This window comes from Pimephales promelas, chromosome 22 (genome assembly GCF_988280905.1).
Source record: "Pimephales promelas chromosome 22, fPimPro1.hap1.1, whole genome shotgun sequence".
Classification (NCBI taxonomy): Eukaryota; Metazoa; Chordata; class Actinopteri; order Cypriniformes; family Leuciscidae; genus Pimephales; species Pimephales promelas.
In genome coordinates this window covers 14,967,553-14,986,536 of record NC_142790.1, presented here as the reverse complement: position 1 = coordinate 14,986,536, position 18,984 = coordinate 14,967,553, and the positions used below count along the sequence as shown (strand labels likewise).

Below are 18,984 nucleotides of genomic sequence, written 5' to 3'. Positions count from 1 at the left end.
AGTCCGCTGTGCGTCAGGTGCAAAATAGGAATGATACAGTACAATGCGTCAGTGTATAAAGTCAATTGCCCTGGGTGCAAGAGAGGGCTCAACATGTCTTTACTGTCATTTTCAACTTATCAATTTAATGCATCCTCGCTGAATGTAAGTTGGTTTTGTTTTTAATTTGAATGATAGTATTAATTGAGAAATAAACATAAAAAACATTATAAAATAACATCCTCTAATCTCCACAGATCTCTGTGTAAAAATATGAATGGTTTTAATAGGCAGTAATCTGACAACCATGTCCAGTGAAATGTAATGTCTACAATAATTCAGATTATCCACATTTGTTAGCTGAAAAACACAACATGCACATTGCCTGATGAGAAATGCAGGGGACAAATTTTAAGGTGTAGAATGACACATCCCTCATACATATTTTACCTTCTAAATAACTTTTCACATGGGGTCTCATGCATTTTGTGCTCCGTTTTTTTCTATTTCAGTGCAACAGGCGTCCTGCATGGAGGACATGAGGAACGAATTAAACGCAACCAGGAAAAGGATGAATAAAAAGAGAGAATAAATCAGGTGAGTTTTTGGATGCGTCTCAGTCTCCTCTGAAGAGAGTGTTTTCCAAAGAATCAGCCATTCTTTTCATTGTTAAAATTGCTCCAGTGTACTTAAACGATAGATATAGATAGATATCAATAGATATCAATAGATATTCCCTGAATACACTGACAAAGCTATAACTGAGGGGCGAGTTCAAGTTTAAATGTTTGGAGACAGACAATTCTGTTTATACTGTTTTTAATATTTCTTGATAATCTTTATGTTCATGAAAGTGAAACGAAAATGCAATATGCAAACTTTCAATTTGAGTTAAATATTAGTCAGAGGAAGATTTCATATACCTTCCTTTTTTATTTGTATTTTTTGTTTATTTATGTTTGTTTCTTAAATTTTGTAGTGATTTTTATTATTAATAATGTATTTGTTATATTAGGTCATAACAGGTTGTGCGTGTTGTGGTTTCACAAATGCTTAGCTGCATACCTCGGTTGTAACAAGTGGTTATTTCAGTGAAAGTTGCTCTTCTGTCAGCTTGAATCAGTCGGCTCATTCTCCTCTGACCATCAACAAGGCATTTTCGCCCACAGGGCTGCCGCATACTGGATGTTTTTCCCTTTTCACACCATTCTTTGTAAACCCTAGAAATGGTTGTGCATGAAAATCCCAGTAACTGAGCAGATTGTGAAATACTCAGACCGGCTCGTCTGGCACCAACAACCATGTCACCTTTCTTTCCCATTCTGACATTCAGTTTGGAGTTCAGGAGATTGTCTTGACCAGGACCACACCCTTAAATGCATTGAAGCAACTGTCATGTGATTGGTTGATTAGATAATTGCATTAATGAGAAATTGTACAGGTGTTCCTAATAATCCTTTAGGTGAGTGTGTATATGTATATATTCCAAATGGTAGAAATATGTGTTTATCCACTTTTACAGTATCTGATATCACACAAATATTACATCAGAAGTGATGTTGGAATATTATCAATTAAAATGTGTTGTACAGCAATGAGTTGTACAGCAATGAGGTTTCCAAGAGCAGATGTTCCTATGTCCGTGATCATTGATCTTCTATAAATTGGGTAATGTGGGGAAACGTACAGGCTCTAGTGTTATGACTGCCTGTGAAACTCTAAAATTTGGTGGCAGAGCAGCTGTTTTGCCAAAGGAATTGATCAGACGACTGCGAACCTAAATGTGCTGAACCTACACTGCCTCCCACACACACAGTCTTATTAGAGAAAGAATATCTCACATCTACCTGATGTAAGCCGAAGCACACTGAACGCGATTTTTAATTAACTGCTAACCAAACACACACACACACACACACACACACACACACACACACACACACACACACACACACACACACACACACACACACACACACACACACACACACACACACACACACACACACACACACAAACCTGAGGGTTAAATTGACCCAGAATGTTCCATAACAGCATTCCAGTACCTTTGACTGAAAACAAGGAAACAAACTGGCTGTTTGTTTGTCAATCCATTCCAAATCCTGCTTGTTTTTATTTGATCCTTACTAGAAAAAAAAAATAAAAATCTGGCAAATATATGCATACAGAACTCACAGAAGGATGTCAGCAGCACTAATTTATTTAAAGGTGCCATCTGGAACTAAAAATCAAAAAATATTCCATATTCCATAACAGATGGGGGCAGTATACCTCCAGAAAATGTGTTGTGCCGCTGCCGCACGCACTCACGTCTTCAAACAACACAAACGAGCGCTGTTTTGCTCTCTTTCTCTGCATATTATTCAAATCATTTGACACGATAGTAAAAGGTCGGAAGACCGCAGTTTCACATGGAGCATTTGGAGATTTCTAGAGATCAGAGACTAAATGAACAACATCTCAACACTAAATGATGAAGACCGACTCATAGACGCCTGTCTCAAAAACAAGCTGTTGCATTTCGACGATATGGGAAAATAAAAGCCTGCAGGCTATTATTTTAAGTTTATGGTATTCGTTTTGTTCATATTACACTTTTATTGTTAGTTTGAATTAATTTGACTGACAGCATTCGCTGCTGCCAGCTCTCATGAATTCACCGTGAGACACATGCAATTAACACTTAGCAAGCAGGTTAGTTAAGCTCTCAGATTCTGTCAATTTTATTATGCAATTCAAACAATAAATACCGTTTTGGCGCTTGTACATGTTACACCACAGATCCCTAGCGCACGTGAACCGATCATCTCTACTAGCTAACTGCTAATGGAAAAAGAACACGAACACTGTTGAAAGATACAGTATGCTACAACTTACCAAAATGTATTCCTCATGCATAATGTCAACCAATCATTTTTTGAACTCTTCCCTGAACTGAAATGTAGTAGTGGGCTGTATTTCCACACGACTGACATCAGGTTTAAGTACACACAAGCCGGCGCGAGCGCGACTCACTCGTGTACTGCAGTTTGGCTGGTGGTAACGTTGCCCGGCCGCATACCGCCTCCCATGGCCGGAACTGGTATTACGACACCTGCCGGGCCGGGGCTAGTAATTTAGCATGCTAATTTAGGTTTATATCTCGGCAGCACTATAACTTGCCAGTTTTTTAATTACATCATTGCACTTATTTCTTCTCATTCTTTTGATGCGTGTAGCTCATTTTTTGGATATTTTTACCTCAATTATTACATATGCCACCTTTAATAGCAGCACCCCAAATTTTAATTATTTCTATAATATATTTATTAGGGCAATCTATGTAATATAAAAATTTACTGCAATGCAATCAACATTAGAATGATTTCTGAAGGATCAGTTGACAATGAAGATTGCCATCACATGAACAAATTAGCTACATTTTAAAAAGCAGATATTTAATATTATTTCACAATTTCACAATTTCTACTATATTTTAATTAAGTAAATAATTCTATAAGAATTTATATATATATATATATATATATATTAGGGCTGTGAAACGATTAATCGTGATTAATCACTCCAAATAAAAGTTTGTGTTCACATAATATATGTGTGTGTAGTGTGTATAATTATTTTGTATATATAAATACACACATATGCATGCATATATTTAAGAAAAATGTGTTATTAATATATCAAATATTTATATTTATATATAATATTAATTTTGTATAAATATATATAAAGTTTATACATGCAAATATTTCATATATATTATATTCAAAATAATTATACACACTACACAAACATATATTATGTGAACACAAACAGCCCTAATATATATATATATATATATATATATATATATAAATTCTTATAGAATTATTTACTTAATTAAAATATAGTAAAATAAGACACAAAGAATTATTTTTAGATATTTGTCTGTGCACATCAGTAGTTCTGAGGAAGTCTCATGCTAACAGCTTCTATCAGCCTGTCGGCAGTCTGTCTCTAATAGAACTGGAGACTCGCGCTGGCATGGTAGGAAGCCCAGAGAACAGGATTAGAGATACAGGGGAAGTCACACTGTGAAGTCAGCTTCACTTCATTGTCTGAGATCAGACTAACCTTTGTGTTGCCGGGTCTTTGCTTTTACAGTCGCTATGACAGCGGCCTAACTGCAGCAAGGGATCCTAGGATGCTGTTTTGTGAGCTGTAGCAAAAGAATCGGTGGCTTTTAAGATGCCACTGTTATATTACATACACGCACACAGTCTTCCAACAATAGCTGCATGAATCCAAACACCACTGTCAGAGTAATATTATAAGGGAACGTATCTGCTTCTGTATCTAAAAATGATTCTGTGGTGCAGTCATAGACTAAAAAATATGGCCATAGTGTCCATGATGTCACTCTTAGGTTGTACCCAAAGTGGGTGGAGCTCATCTCTTTAAGATAAATAATAATAATAATTCTAAAATAATACTCATGCTCAATTTAAGCTTGTAGAAATTAAAACACAAACCTACTCAACTTTCTGAGACTGGTGTTTCCATCATGCGATTGGGCATAAATAATTAATAAGGTTGCATTTGTCACTGTTTTGTAGCTGTATTTACATGGTTTTATCATTACTTTTGTTGTTTAGTAATGTTTAGTAAGCTGTTTTGTGACATCTGGAGTTCACAAACAAAAATGATCCATCAATTGTTAGCATTATTGTGTATTGTTTGTGTACAAAGTATTGAGATCTCTTTATTTAGGAATTGGGTGGGTACCACATTACTTCTATTATGTGGATATGTCTACACAATATATACTGTATTACTTGCTTAGATGTTCTAAGTAAAGCATAAAAGTATGAGAACAAAGTCTTGTCAAGTAAACTTCAGTCTTGCTAAGTAGAAATTGATCAACTAACTTTAACTGGCCAAGTTTTCTTTGATAATTTTACTTAACTAAGTTAAGTAGAATTTACTTAATTTCATTAGAGAAGTTTACTTTAAAAGACATTTACTTTAAGAAATCTGCGCAAAAAACTTTTACGTATTGTATTTTAGGTTTATGATTTGTTTGATTTCCCATCGTGATCTTTATCTACAACTATTATCCTAGTTAAATAATTTATAAATTATTTCTTTGATTATTTGCTGTCTTTCAAAAAGTATTTAAATTAAATACATATTTTATATGAAAGAAAGGAAAGCTCGAACATTGTAATATGTTTACAAAGAGTATTAAAATTGAATGGTTTTTAAAGAAGAAACACATTTTAAAAGCACATTTAAAAGGTATGCAATTGAGTCAAATCTACAAAAAGGTACATGTACACGCACATAACTACTTTATTTAGCATGAACTAAGAATGAACACTACTTCTACAGTATTTATTAATCTTAGTTGATGTTAATTTCAACATTTACTAATACATTAATAATTATGCTGTATTTATTAAAATTAGTTTTACAACACATAACCAAATACCAACAAAAACACAGTGCCAAAAACAAACATTTTGTTTCATGTTTAAATGTCTTTAATTCAAGAAGTGTTAAAAATATCTTAATGCCATTTTAGATTATTGCTCTTATGAAACTTTTCTTTTGGAGTCTTCATTTTTAGGCCTCATATAGTTCAATCTCATAAATATTGGGATGTCAATGCAGTAACACGTTACGGTACTGCATATTTTTTATACTCTTGGTAGCATCAGAAGCTGTTAAAATGAACAAAATCCCATCTTCCAAATATCTCTAAAACTGAATAAAAAAATAGATTCTTATAAATACATGTTTGAGTGCAAGTTAATGTGCCTCAACTTGACAATTTCAGTGGATTTTTGGCTCTCATATGTATGTTTTCTGCAATTCTTCTGATAGAGGGAAACAAGATGCAATTCTAGTTGAAACATTATTCATTCTTCGGACATTCCTCTTTAAATGCAATATGTATCAGCTGTGTGCAAAGTGAACCACGTTTGGTTTTCAATCACTGAAAATGGGTCAAATTCAACAATTTGAACATGGAGCTGCTTTTAGATCCGATATCAATGGGACTGAACTATATAGGGCCTTGAAAATGAAGATTTCAAAAGAAAAGTTTAAAGAACGATAATCTTGAAGGATATTAAGATGTCTTTTAAAGTTTCAGGCATGCAAACTTTAATACTGTATATGGTACTCATGTTTTATGCAATTGAGCTGATTAAAAAAAATGAGATTCCTAGTTTTAACATAACTTGTTCTTAGATATTCCTCTTTAAAAGAAATTTTTTTTTTAGCTTTGTGGAAAGTGACCCACATTTGGTTTTTGACCACTGAAAATGTGTACAAATTGCCAATATACTCACGGATCCACATTAAGATCTTCATATCGCAAGGATTGAATCATCGAGGGCCTTTAAAATTAATACACCAAAAGAAAAGTTTGTTAAGAAGTATCTAAAAGGTTTAGATTTAAAGTTTTAACTTTAAAACTTCTTGAGTTAAAGGTAGGCAAACTTGAGACAGTGCTTTTTGCCATTTTTGAACTTTCATCATTGGTATATAATGCAACTAAGATTGTTAAAGTCAACAGATTTTACTAATAGACCTACCAATCTCTGTGTAAAAACAAAATAATGATGCTGCCATCTTTCTAAAGTCATTTATACACCCCTCTAATTTGTCTCCAAATCTCAGGTGGAAATTGTCATTTTGACCCCCTTATAGTGGATTACTCAGTAAATGCACGACATTTAATATTTTGACTTTCGTCACTGTTTGTCTTTCTACAGAATTTGAGCAAGGGAAGTTTCCAAAATTTGGTTGATTTGACCATGGAATGACCCTGCACACTTGCAAAGGTTTATTATATTCACATGAAGCTCATTTGAAAATTTGTATAATACTGTAAATTATATAGATATGTATTCCGTTTCAAATAAGCCTACATCATACACTTATGCACGGAACCACTGTAGAATCACCTCTAGAACCACATCTAGAAAACCTCTGTAGTAAACACGGAGATGTTAGTCCCATCTCAATCGGTTGGTGAAATCACAGACATACTGTAGGGTGACAAGAGAACAAGTAGAGCTATAATCTCCTTTTGCCCTTTGGTTCACGTGGACCAGTCAAACATCAACATGACTACCAAAGACATGGAATCATCACAGGACCTGAAAACTGATCTGTAGGTATTAAACACTTTGCAGCTCACACCATTATTCAGAGTGGTTTTCTGTAGTCGGATCTCTAAAGGCCGAGCGCTGGCCTTCCTGCCAGAAAAACAGATTTGGTGCCTGGAGCTTTTTGATGTTAAAAGTATCAAACTCCCTAAGCTCGACTCGAACTGAAGCTCTTTTTAAAGAGCTGTAATATGCACCGAATCCAGCGCAGTGAGAAACGATGCACATATGATGCACAGACTATGCTCTGGGAACTGGGGCTGGAGTTTAAGAAGAAAGGAAGAGTATTCAGAGCACCACGTTCGGAATATCAATTGGTCTAGCGGGGTTAATGTTTAACACCAGTGCCAAGGAAAATTCAATTGCTTCCACAAACTGGGTGATATTTGAAAAGGAGCCTCGAGGACGACTTCAAAGAGCACCAGCTCAGCAGTGTATCCACGGATACCGAGTCAATGGGAGTGAATGAGAGGGATGAAGACATGGTAATTTAGATAGATTATTATTTTGTGTGCATGCATGCATGCTTCATTAGTGCTATATTTTGTGCGGGAAGGACGTTGTCAGGATCTTAGAATGGGGAAAAATGGAAGAGTAAATGATTTTGTGCCTTGACGGCATCTGTAGAGAAGTCATTAAAATAAAATGACTAAATAAAAAGCCCAAGTTAAATGCACTTACTACTGACCACTTAAATGGTTGCTTAATAATTATAATTATCCAATATGGTGTCATATGTACCACTTGGAACAATGCATTATTCAAATAAATGTTAATGACTTGTTTTCATGATTTAAATTATAAATAATCCAAGAAAATGTGGCAGTGTTTTAGACGGCAAGGCCTCTTGGCTTTAAGCATTTCAGTCCATTAACCCAAAATAATTACCTCATTTGCGGAAAATGATTGGTAGTTTCTTTTCTCGCCATGTTACAGGGTGTTATCTGGGTTATGAAATGATTCTTTTCTCTGCAATGGTGGCAATCGTGAAGCACAAAAACTTTCAGGAGTCAATGCAAACAAGTTAAACTCATCAAAGTCAGTGTGTCTCTGCTAATTTGCTGTTTTGAGTTGTTTGGCAATTACAAACGCATCTCTCTGCTGTGTTTTCAACAATGGAATTAAAAACTCATTTACCATTTTTTCATGAACTCTTGATTTCACACCTCATTGCAGAGACTTGTGAAGCTCATTAAGGCTAAATCGCTATTCAGCGATAAAAGCATTGTGGTGCTCCCTGATACTTTCCCTCTGCAGTGCAACCTGGGAAGGGAAGGTGCCGAACTGACATCAATTATCAACTGCATGTGGTTCATTAAGACTGTGTGAGGAAATAAACACATTTTCTTACTCTAACTGACCCTTTATTGCCATAAATGAATGAGTTTTGTTTATCTTTATAAAGTAATTCATGTTTCATGGATTCTAGCTTTTTAATTTTTTATAAACAGTGTACCAGTTTTTGTATCGAAAAGCTGTTACTAGAAGCAGGTTATCTGGTGTTCAATATAAATTGAATGTAATTACATAGACCTTCATAGCTGTCACAGCTGTTTGCACATGTTGTCAGTCCTGTTTGATCAATGTCCCTACATGGGGCTCTTAATTAAATTTCAGCACACTAGTCAGACCTGCTTTAGGTTATACTAAGATAAAATGATGGCCATGCAGTATTCAGACACTTGGCCAAATACTCATCAGGTTATGAAACAAAGAAAACAGGCTGAAATGCTCTAGACAAGTGGTTTGACATATGTATTTTGTTTCCAAATTGCACGTTTGAAAAACGTACTCGGTTACTTGGTTTTCTCTAGAGAGGGAACGAGTATTGCGTAAGTTTAGCTTATACCACGGGTAAAGTCATCTTTTCTCAAGATATTGAAAGGAAAAATTATCCTTGTTTTGTATTCTTTGTCAATGCAGTGCAGCAGCTAGCAGACTTAGAGCAGCTGTCTAGCGTGCTCATTGGCTGCTCTGCGGCAACTGCAGCAGCCTACCACTGAGCCTGGCGTGATGTCACGCCTAAAGGTGGCAAGTCGTGCCCACTGGCTTACGCTTGCACTGGCCAGCGTTGAAACTGGCAGTTGAAATCCTCTCTGATACGACTCCGAAACGACCGGAAGTCATTCATTTCCTATGGATATTCGCAGACCGCATGTGAATGGGTCCGAAATGGGTTCGGCCGAGTGCGGTGCGAAGAAAATCGTGTCCGTTGGAACGCATCCGAATGCGTTCAAAAAATTGAACTCTTGCGAAAATCTACGGACGGTTCCTATACTCGACAATTCCAGCGGAAGTTGAGCGTTGCTATGGTACTCAAATTGTAAACAAACCTGAATTCTTAACTTTTAACAAAATTTGTAACAATGCCATGTCATTTTTTTATTTTCATGACTTTCTAACGTTGTTAGGGCAGTTAGGGCCAATCTCATTTCTCTGCCATACCTCTAGTGGAATGAGCCCTTATGTCCAGAGACTCTTAAGCAGCAGCAATAGCGTCCACTATCCATGTGGATAGGGACTGTTTCGAGGTGGCGAGACCCTTGGCGCGGCCACCAAACAAAGCGAAAGCTGTTCAGATCAATTGAAAGGGGCGGAGCGCGTAATGTCGCTGCTCTCGCTGTCGGATGCTGGCAGAGCCGACAGAGAAATAACCTGTGCTCTGAAGGGAGTGCCAATCACCTTCGGGACATAGCCATGTCTTGGTTTGAGGACGACCTTTGAGTAATTCGGGCCAAACTCAAGACATGCGGCGCTAACGGAAAGCCCGTGTAAGTCCCCCACACTGATGACAGAGCCAAAAGAAAAATGGTTTTGAGCGAGAAGTATTTTAGATCCGCAGAATCTAGTGGTTCGAAGGGATACATAGGGCCTCTGGGACCACGGAAAGATCCTAAATAGGAACCAAAGGTGGGCGTGGTGGGTTCATCCTTCTGGCTCCTCTCAGGACAACACATTCTCCCTCCAAGACGTCATCTAACTGACGCTTTTGACCATACGTCAACATCCGACGTTTTAGGGTACCCTTTAATGTCAGTTAGATGACGATCCTAGGGCGTCATCTAACTGAGGCTTTACCTTTAGCTGGTTTAGGTCTGGGGTAGGGTTAGGATTAGATAGCGTCATCTAACTGACGTTAAAGGGTACACTAAGACGTTGGATGTTGACGTATGGTCAAAAGCGTCAGTTAGATGATGTCTTGGGATGAGAATGGGATGCTCAGGAAGTTTCTAGACTTTTTATAAGTTTATTGTTATGATAATATGTTTTCACCATCTGAGACAATCAAACTACATACATTCTCTATTCATTGGAGCTTTTCATGTGCAAAGGCTTTGTATTAGAACAATTCTGCTTTGGGCATTTCAACTGCACTTTGTTCTTCGCTATGGCAGACTAGTCATAAGAATTCAAATAGATTTGTATTTTTGAACATTTGCAGCTTTCGAAAAAGGTTGCACCATCTACCTCATCCTATTTATTCTTCTCTCTTCAGCCTCTGCATATATGTATGTGTTAAAGAACGGGAGCACAAGAAAGTGTGTGCGTGTGTGTCTGTCAGTTTGCTTCCTTGGGTTTTATGGGGCATTTGGATGCCATGATGAAAGCTATAGCCACGGGGACAGACTGAGAGGTGAACAGTACAAACGGGGTAATGATGTCACGAGAGCTGCTTTGAAACCCAACAGCCATGGGAAACAAAAGACTATAGCTGTGTCTGAAACCGCTCACTCGTTCACTCATTCACTAATCCCATATAGTGTATGGCATTTGAGTGCACTATATCTGCAAGGAGTGAAGGAGATGAAGTGAGTGAATTCGGACGCTGACGTTTACACTGTGCGTCGGAGAGTTGGAGCTGTCGCAGAAAAGGCTTCGTCACACATACTGATAAAACTCCTTTTATCTTACATTACCTACTTTATAAAATAATATTAACAACAATAACAATCATAATGACTTTATTTTGTAATTATACCTCCGTGCCAGCTTTGTAGTTTCATCGACTGAAATTGTACATTAACTCTCACGTTCACAGATGACGTGTCGTCGAGCGCCCTCCGGCGACCGTTATTATGTTCAAAACGACGATTAACGGACATTTTTCAAATCCTCCACTGGATGTAATGTAATCTCTGGTTTAAACTTGCTCGCGCCGAACTTTCATGCGCGCTCAGTTCTCTCCGCATTGGATTGTGGGAAATAGGGCTTCAGCGAGTGTACATCGAATGTACACTCGAATTCAGAGAGGATTGTGGGTAAAAGTAGTGAATGAATGTAGGGAATGATGTCGTTCACTCAGAATTCGGACACCACTACAAAATGGCCGACACCCGATATAGTGCACTATTTAGTGGATAGGGAGCGATTTCAGACACAGCTTATGACACCCTCCTCTCTTTCTCTATTCCCCAACGCATCCATCCATCTCTTACCTCTCCTGTCCGTCATCCCTTTCTCCTTATTTTCGGTCTCTGTCTTTATTCTCTGCAGAGAAGCTTGTGTCATACACAGGGCACAGTGGCTTTCCGAAGTGTCATAACACGTTAACAGTCCTGCCACTCAAGCTCCTCCTGCAGAGACCAAGCAGAGGCCAAAAGCTCTGGTTATATCACTGCAACAAAGGGACCTAATAGAAAACATATCCTTCTTTTATAGCTGTGATTCTCAGTGGGCTTTCCTTCAGGAACTAAACACATTTTTTTAATTTACGAAAGCAATGAAATATGAGAGAATGTGAGTGTGAAAGCCTCTTGGAGAATATGTTTGTGTTTGTTCCTGTTTTGCAGATCTGATTGTATTCACACATGAAATCTAGAGCAGCTGTTTGCTCAATAGTGTTTCGCGTTCGGCTTCTGTTTAATCACACAGTAAATCAGCAGAAAAGCAGAGGGATTTTTTTTAAAGCCAGTCTGTGGGAATTAAAGGAACACTTCACTAAAAAAATGGACATTCTGTCATGTGCTTGTGTCGTGTGTTCCAAAGCTGTACGATTTCTTTTCTTCCATGGAATGCAAAAACACAACGGACAGTGTGGTATTTTCTGTCTATCGAAAGTGACAAAAAATGCCCCATAAAAAACTCCACTTGACTCATACTCTATATTTCAAGTCTTCTGAAGGCATTGAGTGAAGAACAGACTGAAATTTAACTCTCATCCTCTCCATACATTCTTTAACAAATCCATCCATCCATGGGTGAAAATAACCCAGACCAATAGACCCCTTTTGCGCCGACGTCACAGTTACGTCACGGTGCTAGCTGGAGGCAAAACAAAGTGAAAACTGGAGGCGGCCAATACAAAACAGCACAGATTCGGCTACATAATAAGGAGCTTAAATAATTGTTACTATTATTAAATGTCATCTCGTTGTGTTGTTTGGTGCAAGAATTGATGAAAAATGAATAAGCTGTATCTGGAACTTTTATTTCTAGAAAATATTTACATAATTAAAATCGCACTGTAATGTCACTCTTTACATTGTCGTCGTCTCGGCGCTGGCTCGGCAGAACTGCGGATCGTACACACAAATCTTGTACAGGACCATATAGGCATCTAAAGATTTATATGCCCTCAGTTTCTATTTACGATCGGTTTCTCTATAAGGTAGGTGTAGAAGTCAGGCCACTCAACCGAGGTAACGTAACGTTAATCCTGTCAGATCGTCCATGCATTGAGTGAGCGTGTAGGCGGCTACAGGTCGGCCAATCTGGTTCTGTCCGTTAAAAATAACTTTTGGAAATAACAATCGTGGTCCTGGACACTGAGTGACCTTACACATTAAGATAATATTGGATTTTCTCCAGTCATTGTTAAAAAACAAGCTAACAATCCTTGCTAACTAGCGTTAGTGAAGCGGCCAGAGGGATCTTTCTGCCTCCACCTAAGCTCCGCCCACAAAAAAACGTCACCATGTTTACCAACTGTAAAAGGGTCTATACAATTTTCATAAAATCAAGACCTAAGATAATTTTGGATGAGGAGAAATAAAATGAGGATCAATACGGGTGTTGCATTTCCTAGCACTCTTTAACAAGTCCGGTGAATGACAGTGTAATTAACTGAAGTTTGTTTTATTCCTTAATAGTAAGTCAGCTGTGTTACCCAACCAACCCATCGAAAAATAAAGTTACATGTATGAGTAGTAATTTAACATTAAACAATACGTTACTTGTATCTAATTCATTAGAATGAAATAAAATCATGTGATCAAATGCAACGGTTATAAAACTTTATTTTATTACCTCATCCATGAATATGTTTTGTGATTTTGGATTGATCAACCCTTCTTATTAATTTCCATTGGCAGTGGGGGTGAAGATAACTCCCATCATTCCTCACTCCTTTACATCATCAAGCTACAGCTTTGTTATTGTTTTCAATATGCGACCTCTAGCTGCGAAAATTACATACTGTGCTTTTATAATAATATATTCACCTGGATGAAGCGACGGCAGTCAGATTGAGCCAGAACGACCCAGCTTACTGGTGGTGTGGAGACTGATGAAGCTAATCATTATATATAGGGATGACTAGGAAGCCATGATGATGGACAGAGGCCAATGGGCAAATTGGGATTTTTAATGACCACAGAGAGGCATGACCTCGGTTTATGGTCTCATGATCCTTTAAATCTATTTCAGTTTATAATATGATGCCTCACACACATTTAAACCCCCATAGCTTGATATTCAAAAGCAGCTCTTTCATTAGAGTCTTTTAACATTTAAAAACGTTGAGCTTTTTCCCCTTATTTTTAATCTACTACTGGAGATGAAATATTTCCCGACACATCTGCCCTCCTCGTGTCAAAAGAGCACAGGGAGTTCAGTCTATTAACCTAGTTTTAAAAGTTAAACTGACCTAATAGACTGAGGAGCTGGTACAGTATTAGAAGGAAACCACACAGACTAATGTCACATCAGATTATTCACCTTTTGACCTGAACATGCTAAGCTTCTGCTAATGCTAAATCCCCACAATTGGATTTGTATTGTGTGGATTGTGTTGTTTTATTGATTTGTTGTTGTTGTTGTTGTTTGTTATTTTGTTTCCACCTTCTACTTCCTGTTTTTCCATTTCCATTTTCATAATTGTAGTTTTAGCTTTCCTGGGAATTAGTAGCTCAACTGCTTATGCAATTTCACATTAATTCAGGCTAACACATGTTAGATGTTCTCCTGCGAGGATGACGTTATGTGTCTCCTGCCGTGATCTAAATGAAAAATACATCAAGATAATCTAGAAAGACACCATGCATCTTTTCTGGGAAATAATATGCAAAGTAAAATGATGTGTAATTTGCTGCATACAGTATATAGAGTATATACAGTATATATATATATATATATATATATATATATATACAGCAAAGGTGATATGGCATGTTGGAGTTGCTTATTTTGTTGTGACAGCACAGCCTGTAGCCATTTTGGGGGGTCTGGAGCAGCTGATGCTCCGAGGTGGACCTCTGGCTCACTCACATCCATGTTGTAGTACATTTTAGTTGTATCTGGTGCGTAGATTTTCGCCAGCTTAATGATCTTACCATAAAGGACGCATATCCCCTACCAAAAATAGAGGAATGCCTGGATGTGCTGGATGGTGCAAAGACATTCTCAACACTTGACCTTCAGTCAGGATATTGGCAGATTGAAATGAATTGAAAAGACAGATCCAAGACTGCTTTTGTGACGAGGTATGGACTATATGAATACACCAGAATGCCATTTGGTTTGTGTAACGCACCCAGCACATTCTAGAGGGCTGTTGAGTTGGTTCTATGAGGATTGCAGTGGGACACCTTACTGATCTACCTTGATGACATAATCATTTTTGGTGGAGATGTGGAATAGTGTATGGAGCACCTTGCAGAGGTTTTTCAGAGGTTGCAGGAATATGGACTAAAGCTGAAACCCTCGAAATGTCACCTGCTAAGAGATGAGGTCCTGATTCTTGGTCACGTTGTGAGTGGCGAAGGAATTAAGACCAATCCAGCCCTCATTAATGACGTTAGGAACAGGAAGACCCCAACCAGTGACCAGGAGCTCCAGTCTTTCCTTGGTCTGTGCAACTATTACAGGAGCTTTGTTGCCAAGTTTGCTGAGATCACCAAACCCTTGACGATGCTACTCAAGAAAGCGACTCTGCGGAGCTAAAAAAAAGGGGGGGGGGGGTGTTATAGTGTTATCGTGTCACATGTATACGTAATGTGTTCTTATTAGCCAATCAGATGTGGCTACGTCATTACGTAGGGAGTAATTCACTGCTTGTTTACGTTTAGCGTCAGCTTGCTCGCAGGCTCCGGTGCAGATGGTTGAATATAAACCCATCAGCGCTGGGCAAGAGCATAAAAACAAAGTTGATGTAAGGAAGTTGTGTCTGGATAAGTTAAAGGGTAACTAAACCCCTGGTCAGAGCCTGACTCCACCCACTGGCAATATTTGAAAAATGCTGAAAAAGTGGGCGGACCCCATCGGAGATAGAGGGGAAGAAATAGATGCTAAAACACTCTATCCTGATTGTTTTCAATAGTCACAATTCCAACTCCTGACTGGTTTTGACGAAACAAGCTGGTTTTTATACTGCCAAAGGACGTAGCTCGTACCAAGAGCATGGTGAGCTGAAACCTGCATACGTCACGAAGTGCGGAACATCTAATAGGAAAATTCAACTGCAGTAGCCACCGTTCAACCTGAAGAGGGCAGCACTAAGACGTTTTTACACCATATATTGTAGAAATAAAACACTTTATAAACAAATGTCAAAAAAGTTACTCGAATCAGTGACTGGTATTAATAAAAATCCATTCTTACAGATCATTATCTAAAAAAAGTTGGTTTAGGGTTTAGTTACTCTTTAAGTAAAGTTCCTGAAACGGACTCTCTTTGTTGTGTGCTTCTCTTCACGCCTCCACGGACCATTTATCCAGCTTAAAGCTACAATACCTAAGATTTTATGCCGCTAGCGGGCGCTACATTTAAAACAACAACAACGGCTTTGCTTGATGACGCCGTGGAGGAATGCGGAATGATGGGAACTGTTGTTTTCAATTCCACCGTGGATAAATCATAGAGAGTATAAATCAGTCAGACGGGAATCGAAAATTAGTTGTCATGGATGAGGTAAAGTTCGATTTCTATAACTGTTGCGTTTAATGACATGCTTGTTTTTCATTAAACTGAAATAACCGCAAAAAAATTAAGGTTTAAAAGTAAATTAGTTATCACAGATGTTGGGGAGAGCCGGGACGGTTGAAACACTTTTCAGATAAACGTCGTTTTCTAAGATACAGCCAACAGTTCACATTCCGAGAAGTATTCGCGGTGAATGTTACCTTACGATTTTTCGCATCATATGCATAGACAACAAGACATTCTAACAATAATCCTAATTGTTTTGCATGGTTTACTGACATGAAATTTGAATACAGAACACGGTGTTACTCACCTGTCAAGTAAAACACATTCAAATTCGTCGTCTCTTTCTAGTTAGAGTTTTTCACAAAGTTCTCTCCATTTTGGAAATGCCACACCGATGTTGAGCTGGTTTTATTTCTCTTGTCCCAAATTCTTCTTGGGTCGTCTGGTTGACCTGTTCGTTGACGTTTGCGTTTATGAGACTTGTCTTTGTAAACAGAACCAGGTGCAATCGCTAAAGATTAATTGTGCTCCATTCCATAACAAATGCGCGAAACAAGCTGACGTTTGTTGCTTGATAAACGCTAACGCACAACTACAACTTCCGCATTTGTCCAGGACTACACGCAGTACGAACGGAAACCTAGGTAACGCAGATATGACGTGATTTACTGGCGACTCCCAGCTCACCCCTGCTCACATGCCCCGTTTCCTTGGTTAAAATCTCAATTTTCTCGCGATTTAAACATTGTTTGAAACATTTGGAATATTGTAAGTTATCATCTTAACTAAATATATAACACTGGCCTTGTGATTTTGGGATATTTTAATGCAAAAATCTTAGGTATTCCACCTTTAACATGAGAAAGCACAACAATAAACTTATAGTTGAGCCACTGTAGTCACATGGAATATTTAAACATTTTCTTCATTGACTTTCTGGACCGTCCAGTTTCAATCCCTTAGGCAGCCTATGTAGCAGTGATCCACCTCTCAAATTTAATCAAAAATATCTTCATTTGTGTTCCAAAGATGAATGAAGGTCTTACGGGTTGGTACAGCATGGGGGTGAGTAATTAATGACTTAATTTTAATTTTTGGGTGAACTAACCGTTTAAATAAAGATCTACATTTCTCATTTTCTTTCATGGAGATAACATGGAAAATGTGCCATCCTTTAGTGGACGATTTTTGTCACATGGTGGAAAACAAACACTCATTAGTTCATTAAAATTTGCCATGTCCACTAGCTTTAATAGTGATTTTCACGCATTTTGTTATTACAAATTTAAGCAATTTTATTGTACTGAAGTATATTGGCAAGTGTAGGTTCACAAAGTCTCATGACATTAAGGGAACATTTAATTTTTTTATATCTAATTCAAAAAAAAAAATGTTAAATGAAAATAGCATCAGGGTCACTTTCTAAAGTATGCCTTCATGGGTGTGAATCACTCCATTTTCGCTGGAGGAAAACAACTGTGTGATGAGGGGTGAAAAAAATGAATTACAATGGATGGGAATTGGGAAACCGTCTTGTATTGCTGCCGCATCACATTATGTAAACTGTATTTATGATAAAAAACAAAACAAAAAAAACTTCACAGATGTAGGTGTCATGAAAATCTATCCATAAATGCACACACCTTGTCTTATGCTGCCGAGTAACGGTCTGTCCCGTTCATAAACGTGCAATGATAACAAAATCTAATTTAAAGGTCATAGTATGATGGAGTATGATATAGCATACCATGATAAAAATACACAAAACCATATTCATTTATAATTTAAAACCCTGGAAATGTCAATAATATCTTGACCACTGAACTGAAGTCGGGTAACTTTTTTTCCCCTTATGTTTTATTTATAAGAAATGTATGACAGACCTTCATTTGAACTCTCCTCTAATACCAGAAATGCTTTTCCACATTTTTTATTTTCATCTTGTTGTCCTTGGTTTGGTCTTTTTTTAAACATATTATTGAGGTGTATTCTGATTGGATGCCGAAAGGCTATGCCTTACATTATCTTCTGTGTGTTCATCTGAGGAAAATTGGGTTGTTTATAACAAACATTGCACTGTGTTTTTCAGAAAAATATGCCATTTATAGCATGAAATGTGCAGCCAGTTTAGCATGTCGTATGCAGTGTTTAGATGGTTGTTTATATTCTGTTGGGTGAAGTTTGTGTTGTGCCGGTCCCTTCGGCTGTATCTCTGCTTCACTAGTCAGTTTGATCCTGATGGTTTCCGTCAGCCCCATCAGCAGCCTGTTATTGCACTCTCAGCCAACTGTACATATCACCCACAAGACATTTCTAACACACACGCAAACAGAGATCTCACAAACACATGCTGCTGACACACACACACGCACATCCAAAACTATGACCGAACGTCCTCATTTATAATTCATACTATAGTCCAAATCATATAGCCATCTTTCCACAAATTGCCAATAGAACGTCCTCGTCTGAGACCCTTTCCCGCATGAAGCTCCTGCCATTCCCTATTAACCCTGTTACTGAAATGGCAACTTGCTTTTTCACACTAAGTATCACTTGCTCACCAACTCCTCATGAGTTCACGAGCACTGCGTTCTCTGTTGGGTGAGGCGATGAGGGGAAAAGGCTTGTTGCCATGGTGAGGAGAAAAACGACCATGTTCAATTTCCCCCATGAGATTATT

General features: G+C 37.8%; 1 protein-coding gene across 5 annotated transcripts in view; it reads left to right on the top strand.

The window, feature by feature from the left end:
• Positions 1-18,984, top strand: part of dlgap1b (DLG associated protein 1b) — a 132,546-nt gene that overhangs the window by 48,125 nt on the left and 65,437 nt on the right. For all 5 annotated transcript variants that reach the window (XM_089125570.1, XM_089125571.1, XM_089125572.1 and 2 more), the window contains exon 2: positions 492-576. The gene's annotated coding sequence lies outside the window, so the exon portion shown is untranslated. The remainder of the gene's footprint in view (positions 1-491; positions 577-18,984) is intronic.